Source organism: Carassius carassius, chromosome 7 (assembly GCF_963082965.1).
Source record: "Carassius carassius chromosome 7, fCarCar2.1, whole genome shotgun sequence".
Classification (NCBI taxonomy): Eukaryota; Metazoa; Chordata; class Actinopteri; order Cypriniformes; family Cyprinidae; genus Carassius; species Carassius carassius.
The window spans coordinates 2752795-2777058 of record NC_081761.1 but is presented as its reverse complement, the minus strand read 5'-3'; the positions used below and the strand labels follow the sequence as shown (position 1 = coordinate 2777058).

General features: G+C 34.4%; 1 protein-coding gene across 1 annotated transcript in view; it reads left to right on the top strand.

Annotated features, from left to right (window-relative positions):
• Nucleotides 1-24264, top strand: part of LOC132143366 (glypican-5-like) — a 163234-nt gene that overhangs the window by 117219 nt on the left and 21751 nt on the right. The window lies entirely within an intron of this gene.

The window sequence follows — 24264 nt, the reverse complement described above, 5'->3', positions numbered from 1 at the left end:
TGATGATCAAGTGATGGAATGCTACATTTATCACCATGTTTTGGATGGTATGAAGGTGAGTACATTTTCAGCAATTTCAATTATTTTAGTGAAATATTCCTTTTACGCAGTAAAAATTTCCTTTTGTTAACTGTAGACCTGTCATAAATGAGTTGCTTTGTTCCTGTGTACGTCATCATTTGACAATCATAAGTCAGAGATAAAAAGCAGTAAGTACACATTCATCGTTCAAATGGAAGGCGGAAATAGATCAGACTTTCATTGACGCTTGATATCAGAGTGTAATTAAGAGGTGGAATTAGGGTCAAGCGTATAGAAACATTTTTCCAGACATTTCTCCCTCCTACAAATTAATTATGCAACCAAGAATAACGTGGCTGTAAAAAAGTGGAACAAATCAAAGTGGCCATCTGGTAATTACTTCATCTTCCGGAGGGGATTGGATCTCTGACCCGTGGCCCCGCTAAATCCCCACTTGCTTCCCTCTCCAAACCTCTTCTATCTCCCGTATACTCATCTGATTAATCATCCCACACTTTTTGTCTGGATGGGGCGTTCCGGGTCATCTAAATGCACCGTCACATCTCGCCGGTGTTTCCTTTTCCTCCTGTCAATCTGCCGTGATGTGTCAGCGCCGCCTCATGCACCACTCATTTTTCATTGGACGCTGTGACGATGTGCTCGTTTATCACCGTCTCTCCCACTCATCCGCTGTACGGTGCTCCGTCCAAAACAACGTCACACTGTCGATGTGCTGCCCATTACGACCATCGATAAGTCACGCAGATGGGGCTCACAGTCAGCAGTCACGCTGTGTTTGGATCTAGATACGGAAGCAAAACGACAACCGCTTACGTGATAAACTGAGGGGAGACGTCGCTGTCTTCATACTCACATTCATTTCTGTGTGACATACTGCTTGTGCATTCTCCTGCAATAGATCACTTTCTTAATCAGTGTCTTCATCTTGATTTCTAGTAAATATATGTGCATTGAATGTTATTAAAATAAGATACTGTTACATTTAGAAGCAATATTGTAAAGCATATTTTTGTTTTTAGGAAATGCATGAGGAAATTGTGTTGCTTGCCTATGCAAAACTCACTGTCATGGTACTTGGCTGCTAGGACATGGCAAAGTGGTTTCTAGGTGGTTGCTTTGGTGTTTTGGGTGGTTCCTATGATTTTCTGGTTGGTTGTTAGAATACTTAAAAGTGGTAGCTTGGAATTTGTTTGCTATGTGGTTGCTATGACATTGTAAAATGGTTGCCAGGTAGTATCTAGGCATTCCTACATGGTTGCTTTGGTGTTTTGGGTGGTTGCTAGGGTTTTCCATTTAAAAGCATTTACTTGCAAACTGTTTGCTAAAGTAGGTGTTTTGGGTGGTTTGTTTTCTGTAAAACTCAGTCTTGTCTTCCAGTTCAGATATGACAGACAAAGACAGTGTGACGTACATTTGATCACTTTATCAGGACACTGTTGTGGTGCAGTTGTTTAGCAGGGGTTGCTGAAGTATTGAAATATTCAGAAGTTTATGGTCTGCTTCGATCTCTCAAAGCCTAAAGCTGATGAGGAGAAACACAGTATCTCACCGATACTCACCTGTCACTTAAAACCATTGGCTAGCAATTCACAAAAGCCACCAGATTCGAATGACTCATTTTACCGTGAACGTTTGATTAGTATTGAGCTCCTGCCTCCCTCAAGAGTGCTGTCACCCTGAAACACAGCTGTGAGCGCTGGGACTGAGCTTCAGCGGGTCGCGCAGGGGGAGAATAAATAAAGAAATACAACAGAAACAAACATCATTGTTGTCTTCCCTCAGCGTGAGAGTAATAAATAAAATTGTGATTCTGGCTCGGTGCGCCAGAGTCTTCGCACAAAAGGATGCATCGCCCGGCTCCTTGTCAATGTCACCTGCGCACACTCTCGTGTTTGGCAGCAAATCCAGACACTGCGTACTTGGTATGAGAAACAAAAGGAGTCAGCGAGACGTATCGGCAGGGAGTTGCATCGATCTCCAGTAAGGAGACACAATGAGAGGAAGTGCAGGCTGGTCCCTTCAGTGAGCACTTGTTAATTAATAGCCTGTCTCAGGACGGGATTACATGATACCGCCCCCAGGCTCTTCATCCACAGCTATCGCTTGAAGGTGATCTTTCGCACCTGATGAGTTGTAATGATCCTGTTGTATTTAAATGGGTCCTTTAATGGACCGGGGTGCTTTTGGGGCACTTCAGTGGCTAATTAAGGCCTTGGAAGCTCATGATAGGCTGCTCATCACTGGTTATGTGGCATGAGAGCTTCAGTAGCACCGATTGCTTGACCAAAAGCAACAGGCAATGTCGGTGGGATGGGAATTGTTGTGTGGTGGTTTTAAAGAAGCATCCATTGGCAATAATAAGCTGTAACTTTATAGCCTACTAAACAACAATGCTAAACAAAAACAATACTATTTGGCCGGCTCTTTGAAATGAAATGGCATTTATTGCAACCAAACTGAAGTTGTGACTGGTATCTTTAACATTTTTTCAGGGTTTCTAGGATTGAGTCTATATTGAATCTTTTTTTTAATCATACTGTCTATCCATTGGTCGTTCTATCATTCATTCATTCTATTGTAATTTTTTTCTATTATATCTGTCTTCTATTTGATTTGATTCCATTGATTGTTCTATTGTTCATTCTGTCATTTGTTTTGTTGTTCAGTCTCTTTATTTATTGTTCTGTCTTTGTCTGTCATTTTATCAATCCGTCATTTGTTCTATCATCCGTTCTATCATTCATGTTGTTGTTTTGTCTTTCATTATCTATCCATTCATTGATTATTTCTTTAATTGTCATTATATCATTCATTCTATCTATCTATCTATCTATCTATCTATCTATCTATCTATCTATCTATCTATCTATCTATCTATCTATCTATCTATCTATCTATCTATCTATCTATCTATCTGTCTGTCTGTCTGTCTGTCTGTCTGTATGTCTATCTATCTATCAATCAGTCTGTCTGTTGTGCTGTCCTTCAGACTATCATTCTATTTTTCCATTCTGTCATTAATGTGATCTGTCTTTCGGTCTGTCTGTTGTTAGTTTTTGTTTATTCTAACATTCATTCAGTCTGTTGCTCTGTCCATATTTCAGTTTTTCTATCTTTCAGTATATCATTCTGTTCATTCTATCTTTTATTCTACTGTTCATTCTATCATTTGTTCCATCTGTTGATCTATCTGTCATTATGTCTTTATTATCTCATTGTAAACTTTAAAAAAAGACTAGCTTACATTACAATTTTGCCTTGACAAACTTTCCATTTCTTGTCAATGAAACTTTTTGCAGGCATCTGAATTTTTATTTATTTATTATTATTCTTTTTTATTCAAATTTGATTCAAATTGGGTAACTGGACTGAAATGTAAAAAATTCTCATTTCAATTCTGAAAAGTGCATAACACTAATAAATTAAATGCCATGTCTGAATTGGCAAATGAGTCATAAACATAAACAGCATGTTAATTAATTCCATTACAGTATTTTAAAGACTTTTTTGTTCCTCATCCAAGTGGAGTTAATAAGCAGGTCTAATTGGAATTCTGCAGAAATAAAAAAAATTAATGCATTATTCACTGTGACTGCATAGATGCTCTTTTGTTAACGGTGCCCCTCAAAACCAGATATGACCAAAAGCAGAGCATTAAAAGTTTTATCTGCCTGCTAATGAATCAAAAAGAGGCCAAGCGGTCCAGACGACACGTGGATCGTCTAAATTAGGCTTTGTGGTGAAAACCTGCTAGCTGTGTGACATCAAGAAGCTCTGAATATTACTGCAGTCGTCGGTGGTCACAGCTGGCAGGGAGAGGGAATCTTAACCAATGCAGAAATTAAAATAACATTCACATCCAGTCGTCTGATAATGAGGGGGACGTACAGATGAAGCACCGCCATTGTGCTTGTTTAACTAATGCTCCGCTCTGAAGAGGCCCGCCGAAAATGACCCGCTGTGTCACAGGATGATGAAAATGAACGATAATGATCCTCGTCGGAGCGCCCTGATGCTCAGTGACTCATAGTGGGGGAGCTCCTCACAGGACCAGTCTGTCATCAACAAAGTATCGCATATAGATACTTCAAATCAAGCAGGATCTGGAGGTGGGCGCATCCTTATGCATCACTGATGCGATGTTCGAGAGACGCTCTCAGATTATTCACTACAGCTGTCAGAGCTGCTCTGTTCTGCTCTATTAACCAACTAAAAGTAGTGACAGTACTAGGTTAACTACATTTTCAAGGCTTTTAACAAAATATCAGGGGAGGTTTTCTTTGAAATTTCATTTCTGCATTATTTCTGAGTCAAAATAAAATGATCTTGTGGCCCTTTGTAAACATGATTAGATTGGACTGCTTTTTACAGAAATAATGCTGGAGAACATGATCATAAAGTTTAATTCAGGGAAGAAACAAATAATAAGACTTTTTTTAATGTGGGTAATTCACACTCGTTACTGTAATGATAAAAAATTGTAATTACAACTTCTGGCATTAAATAATAACAATAAAAAAAAGAATGTTCAACGAGAATAAATTTAGCTTGACAAACTGTTGCGCTGATGTGATGTTTTTATGTCACATTATATTATGCATGCAGCCTTGCAAACAAGCGAGCTGAAGTTTGAATAATCAAACACGCTCTACTAGTGCTCACATTCTCCCTCTTGTTCACTATCGCCGTTAATTGTTTCTTTTCTAATATGGATAGAAGTCTCTCTAATAATCAGATAGAACAAATAGAATACAAAAAGTATTATAACGATTGCTTTTATATTATAAGTAATAGACAAACATTATAATACTTTCTCGTTTGCCGTCAGCATTAAGCAAATATGCATTTATTTCATTTTAACAAATCTTTGAATGACTAATGAACATTTAATTTCACAAACCTTGCAAACTTAGTCGAATCCAGCTGAGATCTTGTGAAGTGTGCAGTTTTATCCAGCATGATCTCGTGTTCTCTATGTGAGGGTCAGTCCATGTGAATTGAATGCATTAAACTTGTGATTTCAAATTATGCTGCGCTATATGCATTTGTCCGTTGTCATATTCATGTCATTTTCTCTGTGTGCTATATGTAAAATGAGGGATACCCTGGCTTTATTTGAAAAACATGATTCCTAATGCACACAAACTTCCCAGAATACTGACTGCTGTGTTGGTTACAGCGCTTAATTCCTTTTTTTTAATTATATTTTTATTAAATATTTGTTTATTTGTGAAAAATACTTTGTCATCTAAAGTATAAGTATGTTTATTTTACTCTCATATATTTTTTTAATCCATTGTCAAATGTTTTCAAATTTCTTAAATATTAATGAAAGTTTCTTTAATATGATATCGTCTTTATATCGGCTATCGGCCCCTGGTTTCCAGATATCGGCATTGGCTGTCAAAAAAAAAAAAAAACAATATCGGTCGACCACTACAATTTATTATTAATCTCAAATGAAATCTTTTAAATCAATTATAGTATCTCAGCTATTGAAAGCTAACAGCTGGGAACCTGCCAAAGTTCAGCTCCATAAATATGAATGAGTGAGACTCTACGGGTGAGCAAACTCGCTCACAGCTGTTGCAAAGCCCAAATAATGCCACAAGCTCCAGCTTAATGCCACTCTGAGCAATTAAACCACAATTTCCTCCTTCAAACGTACTTTTAAAGGGTAAATTACTTTGAGTTACTTTCAAAACCCTGTCAAACATGAAATCGGTGTTGAGTGTCTAAATGCTCTCTTATTTACTCTTGACTTGTCCAGGATACAAACACAGATACAGCAGCCATTAGTGCGGCCCTTTGCAGATATTAGAGCTCTGAGTTTGTCATGAGTTATAGCATCCTGCAGAAAAATAAAGTGCTGCATGTGTGGAACCCAAATGCTGATGCTATCTCTGTGTGCCACTGCTGCTGAGAAATTATACTTGTACCCCTCTTTTATACAAGATAAATTTAATCCGATATTTAAAATATTTGAATCGTTTTTCAAGCAAAATTCGGTATATCACAGGTTGCTGCTTTAAGTTATGTTAAGTGTTATGTTAAATTATGCATTTTAATGGCTGACTGTGAAGGAAATGCTTTTTGTCTCCAGAATGGCATAGTTACAGCATCTACCAGCTAACCAACCCATGCTAACCCAGTATCAAATGTGGCTTTCCAAAGATGCATTGTGCAATGTTGTGTATCATAATTAAGTATCCCATGCCACAATTGTTGCATATCTGTGGTTTATGAAATACTGCATGATATTCTTCGGCATTCGTTCATAACAGTTCTTCATCACACTCTCTGTTCTCTTAAACACCCTGTCCAGTTTAAAACCTCAAACTGATTACATGTTGATTTCCACAATAGTTGTGGTCACTCTATATCCATGTAATTTAGCAGCAGATGCCTGCAGCAGGCTGTTGGAAAATGAAGATATGTCGACATGAGATGTGTCAATGCATCTAAATGTTGTAAATGAAAGAGGAATATTAAATCGTATCTCATTCACTCAGACGTGATCTCTATAAATGAAAATAGCAGAGAAATTGACTGAAATGTGAAATATTGAAAATAGTTTATTATAAATACTCACCTGCCATATGTAATTTATTCCAATATTGCACTTCTAAATATGCTCACGTTTCAGTAAGACATCATTTATTTTAAGATGGAAAAAATAAAAAAGAGTAAACTTTGTATGTGTTGTATTACTCTATACTACTTATCTACTAAATACACCTTTAAATTACCATACTATTTACTCTCTTTAAAAACATTCACTACTCATTACCAATTGCTTTTGTAAATCCCATATTAACCTCGACCAGTTGAACAATACAATGATAGAAATGAAACTTCTCTTTCAATTCTTTCTAAGTAATATAAAATTGCTTTAATTATTCTTAACCTGACCAAAGTATTTAAAGGGAGAAGGTTACATAAAAAAAAACATTTGAACATTCTGATGTTTAATCCACTATTGTTTCATATAGAATTGTTCTATAGTCGATACAGTATTTAATGCAATTACATCAGAAGTAACTAATTAAATTAAAAGTCACCCCTTACTTTCAAAGGAAAAGTAATTCAATTACAGTAATTATTTAGTGATGCATTACACCCAACACTGGTGTAATAAGATTTTCAAAACATAGTGCTTAAGCAATGACTGATGTCTTTTCGATATCTGGCTTCATGAAAACAGCAGCGTTTCCACCTGAAGCAATGCAGATAAATGCGAAAGGACTCCATTTCAAATGATGACAGTTCATTAATCCTGTAGAAAAGAGAACGGTGACTTTCTGAGATTGAATTTCATTCAAAGTATATATGAAGATAATTCACATTAAATGTTCGTTCTTTGGCATTTGAATGCAGGTAGATATTGAATGTATTATCCAGTTTTGAAAGGTTTCTTTAGAAACCATAGCATACATGAATGGAACTAAAATTATTCACAATTCAATGCTACGTATTTGTTCGCACACTTTGTCAACAACATTTCTTACACTGCATCAGTTATTTGTTCTCTAACTATCTTTTAGCTGTTACTTCTGATTTACTTTCATGTACTAATACAGCACAAAGCAAAACAACCCAATTTATAATAAATGACAGAAACTGAAATCCTGTTGTTTTTATTCTTTTGATTTATACTGACATCATTGATTGGATGTGTTCAGACAATATAATAGTCAAATGTTCTGTCCTGATCTCTTTTCTGTGCTGGACGTCTCAGGTGCTTCATCTTTGGCTCAGAACATTCAATCTTAGGGTTATTTTAATACACAAGCAGCTTATTGATCTGTTATGTTCAGTTTACCTGACGCTTCCCAGCTGCTAATGGAGGTTTTATCCTGGAGAGCTGTCAGTTGAGGTTATCACTTTGAACCGCTGTAAACTTTATGAAAGCCGGCGTTAACATCCATCTATTAGGATAACGAGGAGCGGTTTTTAGCTCACCACGTCAAAGATGTCAGACTTACTTACTTTGACGATTGTCGTTTTGGTCATTTACATATAGTTAAAATGTCAGTGAATTATGTTGTTTACAAAGTGGTTAATGGAAATGTAAAATTATGAAAGTTATGTATATAAGTATAGATGTATGGATCTAGATGTAAGCATAGATATTAGGGGTAAAAGACTGAACCATCTTTTATCTGTGTGTAGATTTGGGTGGTTTGTTAAAGATTTCATGTGTGGTTGATAGGGTATTCTGAGTGGCTGCTAAGGGATTGTTTTTGTTTTATTTTTTATGTTAAATCATCTGCCAAGAAAAAATGGTAAGTTTGATCTCTGCGAAAAGCAGGAGAGCCTCTCCTTAGAGGTTTGTTCTGATCTCTAACCCCACGTATGAGTTTGCATCAATAAATAAGCATGTAAATAGCTGCAGACGTTCCTGAACCATATTCTTCTGCTCTGTTATTAATGGCCGGCTCTGTGGTTTCTCCCAGACTTTGCATTCAACATTATTCCCCTCACTGACTTAATGAGCTGCGGCATGCATGTGGCAGGTTGCCTGATTTTGTTAATGAAGCATGAAAAGGCCAAGCACACATCATTCTGCTGAGCGCTTCTATAATCAGCCGCAGTGACGGCGATACGTCAGCCCCTCTGCCAGGAGCCAAAGAAGTCAATTCCCAGAGCGACTCCGGGTCCCATTAAGATCTAATACGCCCACACCTGTCCTTCCCTCCCAGTGGTCAGTGCGGCAGGCCTCTGATTGATCAACACACATGCCTTTAGACATCTCTGTAAACTCACAAAGGAAGAAGTGGACATTCCTGATGGCTAATTTGCTTCACTATAGGCTTTTACTGTGATAAGACCATCATTCAAACATGAATAATTAAATAATTGTGCATATATCCATAGTGTTCCTGTAGCTCAAGTGGTAGAGCATTGCTTTATCAAGCGCAGGGTTGGGGGTTCGATTCCCCGGGATCACATGATAGGTAAAAATTGATAGCCTGAATGCACTGTAAGTCACTTTGGATAAAAGCGTCTGCAAAATGCATTAATTTAATTTAAATATATATATATATATATATATATATATATATATATATATATATATATATATATATATATATATATATATATATATATATATATATATATATATATATATATATATCCACATATATACACACTCTCTCACACACACACACACACACACACACACATTTATTGTCAACACCTTTTAATGATTGTTTATTTCTTTGTCCAAGACTAAGATGTCATCTTGGAGAATTGCTAGAGTCGGGTCCTGAGCTATCAGCGGCTGTTGGTCGATGCTTTATGTCTGTGTTTGGTGAACTCTCACTTCACTTATCTAACTTCAGTTTGCCCTTGAATGTGCAGCGACTCAATAGCTGAACCCAAATGACAGTCTCTGTCGTCGCTCGGCTCTCCCTGCCACACCAGGCATAAAATCTCACATCCAGCGACTGTGCCGGGAAAAAGCAGTCAGCTCAGTAACGACACGCCGGCTGCGCTTCCTCAGGCCGGGACCCTGTTATCCCTCCGGACCCTTACAGTAAACAACTTATCACCTCCTTGTCCTCTGTGAGACAGTGGAGATAATGGAATGGGAAGGTCAACTATGGCCTGCTTCTGGCTGAGTTTTAATTTGTGAAGTTTGACGGGGGTCAGAAGAAAGCTCTCGTGAAAATAACATTTATCAGCACTTATTCCTGCTTTTTTCTTGTTTTTCTCGAGATGAAACAATTACGTATTGGCTTGAAGTAGACATTCAGAGTTACTCTATGTTTTTGTGCTAGGCCTGCAGAATGGAATGAAAATGGATTTTTTTGTTTATTGTGTTTATTGTCATTTAATGTTTATTTCATTTACTTATTTTTAAGTAATTTAAATGTTGTATTTATTTTTTTTTAATTTTATTTAATTTTACTTATTTCATTTTATTAATTTATATGAGATCTAAATATATACAATGCAAATGCTGTAAAATACAGCATGAATCGACAACCAGGTTTTCTTATACTACAATTAAATGTTTAGTGTTTCTAAAATTTAAAAATGCAATAATTAATAAATAAGAAATATTTATAAATTTAGTACATTTAGGAAGTTAATACATTTCAACACTTATATTTTATTTTATTTTATTTTATTTTATTTTATTTTATTTTATTGACATGAATGATACTGCTAAGATTAGTTATTTAAATACTTTTTCTTACATTTTAGTAAATTAAACTGTCAAAATGAGAAATGTTGGCTTGGCTACAAGCTGAAATAAAAGAGGTTTATATTTATTATTATTATTACAGCTTTTCTTGTTTTGCATCACCGCTTGCAGTCAAAGCTGTTTAAGAAACCCCTCAGATTAATTTAAAAGCAGTGTGATTTACTGCACAGTGTGACTGAAATAAAATGTTTTGGATTGGAGACTCAGAATAACATAGAGTCATTCTGTTCATCCAAATCCCATTATAAATAATTAAATATACTGTACTAAAAGCAGTAAGTACATTTATTAAAAAATGAAAAAAAAAAAAACCCGTTATTTCTCCGGAAAGACTGTCAGCAGTTTGCTTTCAGACTCTTTGTGTGACAGGATTATGTTACTCAGGGACATCATCTCTCACGTGTGACTCGCAGTGGATAAAGTGTCCATAATCCGACGCTCATTTTGTGCCAAAAATGCTAGGAAGAAGATTTCATCATGATATTTCCCTTCATCGAATCTGCTCAGCATGCATAATGATGCCGTGATTCATCCGTTCCAAACCGTCAAGACTAATGAGTATTTAGAAATGCGATCATACGCACTGGCCCATTTAGCGAGGTGGCCCTTTCTCAATCTTAACATGCTAATTGAGTTTAAATCGCATTCATTGTTTGCCACAGCGTAATCTGGAGAGATGCACATACAATTGCAAATATTTAGTTCATTTTTTTTGCTCGGGAGGTAATATAAATGCTCAGTGCCAGGCCTCACGGGAATGCATCTAGCGTTATGCGTAAAGAGATTTGTTTAATCTGCCGGTCTATTCATAACGGTCTCCTCATAACGCAGGGCTACGGCTGGAGGAGGAACATGGAAATTCTGCTTCGATAGCCAAATCCTGTGAATAAAACTGTGGGAAGCTACTGTACATGAGCTGAATGTTGATATCGCTCTCTGGATTCCTCTCCAGCTTAACTCTCTCAGCTGGAAAACAAAAAGCTTTCCAGGGCCGTCAGAGGCCCTTGACGGTGATATGAGACGGTTTAGAGACGCATTTGTATGCATGGACACCTTTCATGTTTTCATGCACCAATCAAATGCATTTGAGACACTTAAAATCGCTGAATGTCATTGCATTAGATAACAGCATTAATAAAATATTGCACAAGCATGGTTTACAAGCCGAACATTTGACAAAAAGAACATCCTTTTGTTTCAAATGACAGAAAATAAAGTCTGCTGGTATTATGGTGTATTTTGCACCTAATGCAAAGATATTCAGACAGTTTTTGTGTCCATTTGAGGGAATCTGAAGTGTGCATGTTTCCTCTTCTGCAGTTTAACATGACAGTCTGAACCCACTTGTCAAAAGGTCTCTTTTTCTATCCACTCTTCCAGACATTGAGAAGGTTTGCGTGTTTACCGTCAATGTCTAGGACCTTTAACCGGCTCTTGGCTTTGTGACCTTATGGCATGTTCAGGTTGGAGTGATTTTCTCGCTCTGGTGTGAGATGGATTCATGTGCACTTTACCTCGTGAAGACTGCATCAGCCATTTAGACTTGCATGTAAGCTTTGCATTCAGTGCATAATGTGTTGACAAATTAAATTTAGGAAGTCTTTAATGACAGTTTGCAAAACAATGCAGGTTTTATTTATTTAAAAAAATGTATCTAAATAAATAAATGCTAATGAAATATATTTATATTTATGTTTCAATTAAGAAAGGTTTTCATGCATTTTTTTCTCTGTTGAATGACAGCAAACTTACTATAGATGTGCAAACTACACCAAAACAAAGTAGTTTTATTTTTATTTTATTAAAAAAAAAAATAGAAGAAGAAAAAGTACATTTTTATATATTGAAATAAAATTAATTTATTTTGTTTCAATTAAGAGGGGTTTTAATGCATTTTTCTTTTCTTTTTTGAATGGCAGCTGTATTGCTACAGGTGTATCATCATAAAATCTAGACTTTATTTGACTATTAGAAATGTGGAATTATTTTTTTGCCAATTAAAACATGCAGATGAACTCTTCTAAGTGCATGATTGTTAATGTACAAAAATATAATTCCTGAGGTCCTAAGGCTGATGGACCAAAACAACAAAGTCAGTTCTGGTCTGTTACAGTAACGCGAGGAAATAGTTTTAGTATTCATCCAGTGATAGTCAAACTTTGGTGCTTGACAGGTTCCTGATGCAGCCTCTTAAGTTATTTATTTATTCATTTTCTCTTTTCTGAGGAACTTGGGATAAAATGGCAAAATATAAAGTAAGTTGTCAGTACCAGCAGTGAGATTTTGATGAGGTCTCATGCTGTGCTTTTCTCAAACGAGAGCGTGAGACTCGCCACATCATTATTCTGCTTTCTCTCACTGTTGTGGCTTTATGTTTCTGTAAAAGTTGACTTCAGTTCATTTTTTAATGAAATAATTACGTATTTATTTATTTTTGTTTTTTACCTAACTTTGATGTGTCTGTTTTGAAGTTTTACGCCTGACTGAAACTCAACCACTTAGTTTGGTTAGTCGTTACGTTACTGATAGAATAAATGCTAAATTGAGAATTGAGAGTCAACCACACACACGTTCAGCTTTCTGAATCACGCCACACAACTTAAACTCTTAAACAGGTCATAGGATGCTACATGCACTTTTACAAGTTGTTATAATGAACATAGCAGTCGTCATTTACTCCTGACATCTGAGGACGCGGTGGAATACATGTTGACACACTATGTTGACACAAATCATTCCTGGTCCAGCTTCACTAACAGAACAAGTGAGTGTAAGGTTTTTTTATGAATCGCCTTTTCTAATAATGTGCTAATTCGTTAGTTTCAAGATTAAAGTACACAGTCCCTCAGAGAGCGGCTTGGAAGAAAGGGGCGGAGTCAACAGAGCTCATTAACATTTAAAGGAAAATGCTACAAAACTGCTTGTTCTGAAAAGAGCTGATTTTTACACTTCCATTGAGAAATTTAAACTAAACAATGTTACGGACTTTTCATTAAGACCCTAAAGAATATTTTCAACTTGTGGAAAAAGGGCATCTGATGGCCCCTTTAAACAACAGTTTAACACGATGTGCATCACGGTGTCTGTCTCTCAGCGTGTTTCCATGGTGAGTTTTATCCAGACGAGCGTCTAGACTTCCCTGTGTCCTCTTGTTAGAAAGCTGTCAGAGCAGCAACATTCAGCAGCGCTCATCAGTTCGGCCTGCAGCTGTCAGTCACCCGGGCCGCTGCGTCTGTATTATCATCACCAACCAACCTCTTAATCTAACCTGCGCTTTTAAAGAGCTGCCGTCTGCAGCAGAGGCTCCTCACACCAAGGTGTAGCCGGAGGGATGATGGTGTGTATTTCACACCTCTCATAAAAGCTAAATAATGAAAAACCTGTCAGACTACAACAGGATTGTTACGGGGTGAAAATAGAAAGCACGTTTGTTTTGTGAAGATCGCACGGGTTTCTGATCTCCGAATTAGGAGCGTGGAAGCGGATGATATGAATCATGCAAAAATTCACAGGAAAGTTTCACAAGAGAAGCGTGCTTCTAATGAAAGTGACAATATCAGGAAGCCATTGGAAAATTATTTTAATTAACGACGCAACTCTTATTTTTAACTAGTTCATCTAGGTTCAATTTTCATCAAAATTGCTTTAGTAATTTTATCAGTTTTTGCTTTTTTAACATGTATATATGGGATTTTTTTATATATAGTTATTGTAATTTACATTAAACTATACTAAAATGTACATTTATTTCAAGTAACGTCATTTTTAATTGTATGTCAACATCATTTTATAGTGTCCTCTCTTTTTAGATCAACAAATAGGTTTGATTCTTTAAGGTGGCCATGTTACACATATTGCATGCAATTAGTATTAATTATTTATTTTTACCAACGGAGGCTCGAGAGCTCAGAAATGAGTTGTAAATTGTATTAACATTAAATCGCCCTCCTCCCATTTTCACCTCTAAATGTTCGACGAGCCGCCTCTGGTTTCATTCTCAGGGCAGATGCTTTTCTTTCAGTGCTGTTCAGCCATAATTTTTATATGTTTCATGCTGTGACTCCAGCAGGCGCAGAAGCCCAAAATGTGATCCACAAAACAGTGCTAAAACCAGCCCTCGTGTGTCAGCGAAGCCGGTCAGTCCTGCGGTTAAACCAGCAGAAATCCACCGTGCAATTTGAGTTACACGGTTTGTGTGGGAAGCTGAACGTGTAATGTAAAGTACAGAATATGTAAACAGGAATGGAAAGCTGGCCTGATATCAAGTCATATAGATGAGTTAAGGTTGAGCAGATGTCTCCCGTGGGTCATATCAGAGCTATAGGAGAAAGTTTTGTCTTACAGTCAGCGATCGTAAACTCACAATTTCAGTTTAATGGGCCTGACATAAAGGAATTACCACAGGAGAGTGCTTGGAGCCCAATAGTAACAGTTTATCCTCGGAGGAGACGTAATTCAGTGATAGATTCTGTTTATTCCATTCAGATGTCGCATGAGAGCTGGAGAGATGGATCTGTAGCATGAACTGAAGCAGGAGGGCTGTAAAACGTACACTTGAAACAGATGTTTGCTCTGTGCTGAGGCGTTGTGTGCCGTATGAATTGTGTTTTTCTTTGCTGTCAACTTAATGGTGTTGGGTGGGATAGTTGCAAACAAACTCGCAATTGTCTTTAAACTGTTAGTTTAGCAGAGAATGAAGATTCTGTCATTATTTACTCCCACATGTTGCTCCAAGCCTGCTTCTTTACCAATCCCTTGCAGTGAAAGAGGACTGAGGCTTTCAAGCTTCGCAATATGCAAAAAGATGCAAAAAGTAGCTTTAAATATCATAAATTAGTCTATACAACTTCTGCAGTATATTCAGACTCATGTTAAAACATAAAACACATTTTAATGTTATTCACTGATAATTTTCCTCTTCAGAGAGCTGCAAATCTCTGGATCAAGCCAGTTAGTTGCACATGAGAAATCTTTATTTTATTTTATTTTATTTTATTTTATTTTATTTTATTTTATTTTATTTTATTTTATTTTATTTTATTTTATTTTATTTTATTTTATTTTATTTTATTTTATTTTATTTTGATTGGATTAATTTAATTGTAGCATCATTTGCCTTAATTTAACTTAATTTAACTTAATTCAGAATATGAATAGATACTATAATATAGTAATAAAATAGTAAAGGCCAAAGAATCCTACAAATAAATTTAATGAATCCTATAATAAAGGCTATATAAATAATAACTCATTTAATTATTTTTCATTTATAGTTGTAATTGAAATTAAATATTATTTGCCTTTTATTTGTATAGGTTTAATTTTAGGATCGTTTGCTTGTATTTATAGAATAGGACGATGGATTTTAATTTAATACATTGAACTTAATTTAATTTTGTTTTAGGAATTTTCCCCTTTTATTTATAGCATTAATTTCATTTCATATTAACAAGAAAGCAGTGGACTGGGAACATGACAATAATAATGTACTTTCATTTTTGGTGAACTTTCCCTTTAAGATCAGCTGGAAATTCCTTTAATATTGCCAAACTTTTCTGGCTGTCAAACATCTGCCAAGTACTCCGAACACAGCCAAAAGATAATATTAAACAGTTTTTCTCATATGATTGCTCCACAAACAAGGGAGGTTATGCACTGTAAATAAAACGTTCTGTAGTAGTGTTTATTTCAGAGCCAATTCTTGTTAGAATGTAAGATTAGCTGTTTTATGGGATCTGTGAAACAAAGCTCTAATGACTTGACACATATTTATGAATCCATACTCAAACACAACATGCAGGCGTATAACAACATATGGTGAGATTTTCCGATTTCTCAGGAATTCCTGTTAGGAATTTGGCATTAGGGAAATTTAAGATTATAATGATTGTGTTTAAAAGACTTAATAGCTGGATCATCATCATATATATGTTAGTGCTGTCAAATGATTAGTCGCAATTAATTGCATCCAAAATAAAAGTTTTTTGTTTACATAGTTTATGTGTGTGTACTCTGTACATTTATTATGAATATATAAATGCACACACAAAATCATGGATCTTTTTAGTCTTATTTGCAAATGCTTGAACACAGCACCTCAGAAATGAAGACCTAATGTTCCAAACCTTAAATATTATTTATAATATAAAACCTATAATATAGTATAAAGCTTCTACTTCTGCAACACTGTATTGAAAAAAAATATGTATGTATAAAATATTGCAACAACTGATAAGCATTTATAACAGATAATTGACATTTGTGACCCTGGAGCACAAAAGCAGTCTCAAGTCTCTGGGGTATATTTGTAGCAATAGCCAAAAAAACATTGTATGGGTCAAAATTATCCATTTTTCTTTTATGCCAAAAATCATTAGGATATTAAGTAAAGATCATGTTCCATGAAGATATTTTGTACATTTCCTACTGCAAATATATCAAAACTTAGTTTTTGATTAGTAATATACATTGCTAAGATTACATTTGGACAACTTCAAAGGTGATTTTATCAGTATTTTGATTGATTTGTGGAACTTTTGAAAGCTTATTTCTGTCATGGAATATAAAGGGTAAAGGATAATTGTGATTTATTTTTTTTTCTTCTTACAATTCTGATAAAGTCTGAATTGCAAGTTGTATACTCAATTCCAAGAATAGAAGTCCAAATTGGGAGATAAAAAGTTCACAATTACTGTAATGTATTATATTTTCTACTCTGTGGCGGAAACAAGCTTGCATAGTAACTAAAGGCCGTGTATGTTGGATTTTTTGTTGATCCCTGCTACCATGGAGCACCATCCACATCTAACCCCCAACCACTAGAAAGCAAGTTTAATTGAATTTCTGCATAGGGGACCCTATTTTATTATTTTTTTTTCTATTGTACTTTCTATAAAGTAATGACTCATTCAGTTTTAGATAGTATGCTGCCAAGAATGAACACATTCAACATTTACAAATGTAAAATGGCTTTCAGTTGAAGGTAAACTGAAGGCTAAGTTACAAAAAGCAATGGATTTTTATATCGTCTATTATATGCATTTCGAACTGAAACATGACATGTAATGCAGTTTTTGTAAAGCCATCAACTGTTAGTATTTTGAAAGTGTGCTATGATTGACTTTATGTTTGCTGTATACTATATGTATACTGGCAAATGCTTGTTGGCAAATGAATAAAAAAAAAAAGAAAAGAAAAAACTGTAGGATCGTCATAATTATTATGACTTATGGTATTTTAAACTACTAAGACATCTATATGCTAATATATAATTTTAATATTATTTATGTTATTATCCTAAGTCATAATTAGGAAAGTAAGTCATAATTATTATGGCTTTTGGTGTCACGCTATTTTAAACAGCTGAGACATCAATAGCCATGTGTTGGTTTTGGTGTGATTCAACCAAGTTTATATTTAGAACAAGCTTGTGAAATGCACAGAGTTAAAGAACTCCATCATTAAAAGTGTGTTAATTAAAGCACCATCAAATCAAAACACAATCATTGGCATGAGATTTAATCAGACGTATAGAAGTGTGCTTTCTGGCACTCATGCCACTTCTCTTACTCGTACCGATTTAAAGACCTTTGGGGAGTTTGGCACAGACGGCTGTAAGTATTTGAGTTACATCAATATAAATGAGTGAAACTGAAGCAAGTTCTAATTCAGACAGAAAACCTGTTGTTCGCATTCACGGAAAGTGGCCAAGAATTACTTTACTTCTTTGGCTTTTCTTAAAAGGGATGCAAGCAAATTTAGTGGCTGTCAGGATTCATTTAACTGAAAATCCCACAACTTTTGAAGTTAAAATAAGTATAAATGAATAAAGAAGTAAAAGCAGGTGGACATGATTAAACCTGCTCATTATAGCCTGTGTCTCAACACTTACTGAACTGCATATTTAGAATTGTTTTCTCAATATAATGGAAGTCAATGGGAACCAAAATAGTACATAAACTTTAGAAAATTGCATTTTTTTTAAATGTCATATTTTTGTGCACAGGAGTCTGATAAAAGTATTGGAACAGTAACATAAAATATTCAAATAAAATTTAAATATTATCAAAAGACATACTTAAAATGAAATGAATGTTAACTGAAATAAAATATTAAAACCTGAATGAATTGTATTTTATCAAATTGCCAGCAAACATTTCTTTCTTTCTTTTATTTTGTTTAACTTAAAGTGCTTAAATAACTCAAAACTAACTAGAAGAAATATAACTGATAAATACTGCTATAGACTCATTAAGAAAATCTAAAAAATGACAAAAAAACAAAAACTGCTTAAAAAAGCGAAAAGAGAAAACTGAAAAATCAAATCAAAACATAAACAAAGCAATATTATTATATTATTCTCCTAAAACAATACCACATTTTTTATTTAATATTTAAATAATTATTAATTAAAATAACATATTAAAAAACTATATTTATTTCAAGTTGCCAAGCCAACATTTCTCTTTTTCCTTTAGTTTCACTTAAAGTACTAAATTAACTAAAACTAAATTAACTAAAGCCAATAAAATAAGAATAGTAAATACTATGTAGACTATATATACTATACTATATAAAATTAAAAATAATAAAAAAAGCAAGATAATTACTAAAACTTTGACTTAAAAGATGAATAAATATTAACAAAAAACGACAATAGTACCTCAATGATACTAACATATATAACACGTTTGGAGAAAGTTTTACTTTTGCTGCACTTCCAGATTGATGCTTGAAAAGTTGAACATGTCCATTCAAGTTCATTACCGAGCATCTATGCTTCAGTGAAGGATGTGACAAAGGCAGCCATTTACATGATGTCGATCGGAGCGTGGCGTGTCTCTCCATTAAAGTCAATCGAGTATGGTCTTCATTTATCCCTTCCTGTCACCAGATCTTAATTGGAGGTGGTAATTATCTGACCACGCACTATTAAATGTCTCATCCGAGGCTGTGCGGTAGCTGAAAATGAATAGCCATTGATTAGTAGCAGAGCTATTCCACTGCTCTCCTTTCACAGATTGCTCCAGCATTGATCCATGCCAACAATTTCCAGCCTGCCTTCTCCCAATCAGCCGGATTGTAGCGCGCAGCTTGAGTTTGACCCTTCATTATGAGCTCGCAACGGGCGCCGCTGGTGCTCTCACAGACATTAAACAGACGTAGATTAGTGTCACACATCCATTCACTCGTCTATTCATGTGTCTGGCAGGGTCTGCTGTTTGCTCGGGTCTACAGGCAAATTAAACTATGCTATTTTGTGACAATACAACATTTTTGATTAATTATGAAGGTGTGCACTGTGATTGGGTGGATGAATACATAAAGTTAGATTAAATGAAAATGAGACATGCTATCTTGGCAACTATTTTTTTATTTTTTTCATTTTCTTTAAATGAAATACTGTGTATATATATATATATATATATATATATATATATATATATATATATATATATACATACAGTGTAAATACAACTCAAAAAGAGTGACAAATTTAACATTTTTAATTATTCATGCCCCATTGCATGATGGGAAATATGGGATCATAACTTTGATATTTACATTTAGCTGACGCTTTTATCCAAAGCGACTTACAATTGCTATATATATGTCAGAGGTCGCACGCCTTAATCTTATTTTCATTCACTTTTATTTGATCGCTTTGGTGGACACGCTGCCTTAGACTAAATTAAATGCAAAATGTTTCCTTGGCAACTAAAAAACAAAATGTCATATGTAATTAATTCAGTTAATTTATTTATTTACAAAGTAAATTTCATTTTAAGTTTTTATTTAAAAACAAAATGCTCTAATTATAAAAATATTTCAATAAAATTATATTTAAATGTACAAACACATTTTCCTTGGTTTAATCCTTATTTCTCTTTTTAATTAATATAATTCCTTATCTGACAGCACAACCATCCATCAAACTGTAACAAACATTAATGTTATAGTCTAGCAACATTTTGTTAAACTTTGTCAACAGTGCAATAATGAGGTAAACCTTCCCAGCAGTTTCATCAAGCTTTGCCAAATCTATTCTGCCATAAGCTGTTGTCACACATTTGAGTATAATCAGTACCTGCTGATAGCTCATCTATATAAACATACATGTGCTAATAGCAATATCACAAACATGTTTGCATATTATGGCTGTGTGACACATAGCAGGATACTAAAAGTAATTATTTCAGCAAACTTCTGTAATGATATGTTTCATCTTAATACTCAGTAACTCTAGGTTGTCTGAACACATGAAAATATCAGAAGCTTTGAAACTCTGATATCTAAATTCATGAAAATTTGTAAAATCTTTTTTTTTCAGAGCTTTGAACTGATTTTTGTGATCACAGTCTTTAAAATGAACTTTAATAATACTGAACAACTGGTAATTTCTGCAGTTCACATCGATGTGCCAGTAGGTGGCAGCAAAGTGATAGTTTTCAGGAGTGAATCATTCACTCAACTGATTTGTTCAAAACACTGATTCATTTAGAAAAAAAGAGCTATCTTCAGAGTCACTGAGTTTAAACAACTCTTAGAAACACTGATTGATTCAGGTTTTTATGAACGAGTCACCAGCTATGTTTCCATCCAAAGTGGCAAATTTTATTTTTCAGAAATCATACTAATATGCTGATTTATTATCAGTATTGGAAACAGCTGTGCTACTTAATATATTTTTGGAACCTGTGATACTTTCAGGGTTCTTTGATGAAAACAAAAAAAAACAAAAAAAGAACAAGATTTGTTTAAAATAGAAATCTTTTGTAAAAATATACACTACAGTTTGGGGTCAGTATTATTATTTATTTATTATTATTATTATTATTATTATTTATTTATTTTTTTAAAGAAAGAAGTTGATACTTTTATTTTAAAGGATGTGTTAAATTAATAAAAAATAAGTGATAGCAAAGATTTATATTGTTATCAAATATCTGAAAAAAATCCCCTTAAAAATCCATCAATGGCGGAGAAAGAGTTAACACATATACGTATAAAGGTCGGCAGAAACACAGATTCACACACTCTGAAAAAACAATCTTAAACACAAAACTGTGTTCTTACTCTATGAAAACATGTAGGCTCCTTGCACACAGATGTACAGATAATTATGATCCAGCATTACAATATGTGCTCTCTCCTCCTCCTGAATCTCATTCTCTTCATCTATTCTTCTTTTCTTCCACCCACAGCTCTCGCTCTCACATTATTGCTCTGTTTGCATCCCACATTAATTGCATCACCCATTTTTCTGCTCTACGGCCTCCATGTTTTCTTCAGCACTAATGTTGAGCTCTCGTCTTTGACGGTCTTGCCTCTCCTTTGGTCTTTTCATCTGTAATAAATGACCTTTCTGCTGATACCTTGCTGTAATAAGGGTGTTTGAAACATATCTCAGTTGGAGATGTTTACATACGACTCAATCCCAACTTCTGCGACTTTCTGCATATTAGTTAAAGATGTCTGCCCACATTTGAACATCAGAGACGCCCATTTTGATATGAATTGACATTGATTTCAAGCAAAAGAATTGAGCTTAAGTTTCTGTAAGAAAATCACTATTATAAATAATGAACTGTTTCACAGAAACACTCGATTTACTGTCTCTATTGTTTATTATGAGCATCATAACATCTGTAATGGCTCTCTTTTGGGATACAGGTTGATTGGTGACAAATGAAGTGGTGTGACAGCCGTAAGGTGACAAATGCAAATTAATTAGATGCAAAACACATTCAGTCTTTTCGTAGGTGTTCTATAAGTGAGCTTGTTAGCACTTTTCATAAAGTTTGACATGCTTCTCAGAGCTTTATATATGTTCACCTATGATTTTTCTTGTCCGATGTCATGCCGCGCTTGACATCTTCGTGTTTTTTTTTATTTTCTGATGCGCACGCTGCTGCCATGTGATGCGTATCTCATTAGAAACAATTGCATCAGGTCTCTCAAGTTTAACTTTTGTGTGTACCATGTACAGAGTGTAGCAGCTGATTTCATTGCTCATGTTGTTCTCGACGCTCAGAGTCTCTTTTTCATTTCTCTATGCTGATGGTCCTCCCAGACATGTTCTGTGTGCGTGGCGTGGCGGGCGCACTTACTTTAGCTGAGATCCATCATCATAACACAGGTAGGCAGCTTAATAATGGCTTGCTGAGAACACTGGGCCGTTTATTTCATCTAACACAGTCATCAGACGCTGTCATTAAAGCAAACTAGGCACAGAAAAGAAGGAATAATATTAGATCAGTGTGCCATGGATGATTTTCATGCAGTGGAAATATTATTCTAGGCATGTTTTAGAAAAAATGCAAGAACGGACTTCATTATCTCAGCTCACTGCATCTTACTTACCATAGTGTGGCTAAATACAGATTTTATTTATAATAAAACTTACCTTTTGAATATATTTTTGAAAAGCCTTGAGGATATTTTTAAGGTGCAAAACGGTCTATACATTTAAATTATATATGTTTAATGTAATTTATATATATTAAAGTCACATGTTTCTATTATAGTGTGTGTCTGTGTGTCTGTGGTAATTAATTAACTGTTTTTTAATGTTTTTTAAATTAATTTAATTCTCACGCATAATTGTATGTTAATGTTAATAATATGATTATAAATATAAGTAAATATAGGAAAAATTAATATAACTAGAAAATTAATATAAATATAATAACACATTATGTTTATAAAATGTTATATAATTATCAACGAATGCAATTAAAATTAATTTGTTTAAACTAAAATACGAAATGTACTTATTTATCTATACAATATTTTTATATGTAGTTCAGTTTATTCAAAGGCATAGTGTATAATTTATGGTTTTATTATATTATTTATATGTGTAGTTTAATAAGATATGTATTTAATGTTAATGTTTTATAAAAATAATAATAATAATATAATAGCCTTCTAAAATATTAAGATTATATACTGATACAGTACAGTATGAACTCATCTCCTGAACTTCATACTGGTGCCATTAGAAGTGTAACCCACTGAACAGAAGCAGATTTACAGGCCGTGTGATGAGCAGGGATGTATGGGATGCTGGCTCTCTTTAGAGGAGGCTGGATCAGTGGCCAGACCATCACTTAATCACTGCAGCTTCACCCAATCCTATTGACTTCACTGAGCTCCAGATTAAAGGTGCCATTCACTGATGCTTGCTCGCACATCGATCGTCTGCAGGAATATACATGCCAGCCCGCTAAGATGTGACTGTGATTCGTCACTAGCGACCCGCACGACTGTAAGAGATGGAGAGGATAACTAGGTTCTTTGGTAATGCCTATTGATCTGAATTTAAAGTCTGGATTTATTTATGCATGTACTTATTTGGGGCTTTTCCACTTTTTTGTGCATAAAGTCTCCATCCAATCTCATTCTTGTCTTGATGAAACGTTAACATTTCTATGTATATGTAATGTTTATATAACGTTTAACAAAGGTTCACTTTTTTTCCTATGAGCAGTACTGAATCTGCAAAAAGTGAAAATCAAACAATTGGACTCCATTATCTTACCATAAAAATATGTTAAATAATATCAACTGCAATAAAGTCAAATACAGTATAAATAGAATTACATGTATTTTATTTCAGCTCATTTCCAAGGCAACGTTCCCCATTTTGATCTAGTTACTAATAAGTAAAAATAAAGTTGAATAATTAGAGAATAAAACTATCAACAACAAAATTCAACAACACAATATAATAAATAAATTACTTAATCAGAATAATGGCAAAAATAAACTTAAACTTGAATTAAACTTAAATTAAAACTTTCAAATAAAAGTATGTTATATTACAGTATGTATTGCAGCTTAATATATATTAATATTCTGAATATGTTTTCAAAAAGTTTTTATTTTTGTTATTTGGTTGGATTCTTATTGTATAACATTTTAGTTTCAGAATTGTATTTGTGATTTTTGTTTTGTTTTTTCATTTGAGAAGGAATGAATCTGAAAAAATGAAAAAAAAGCAA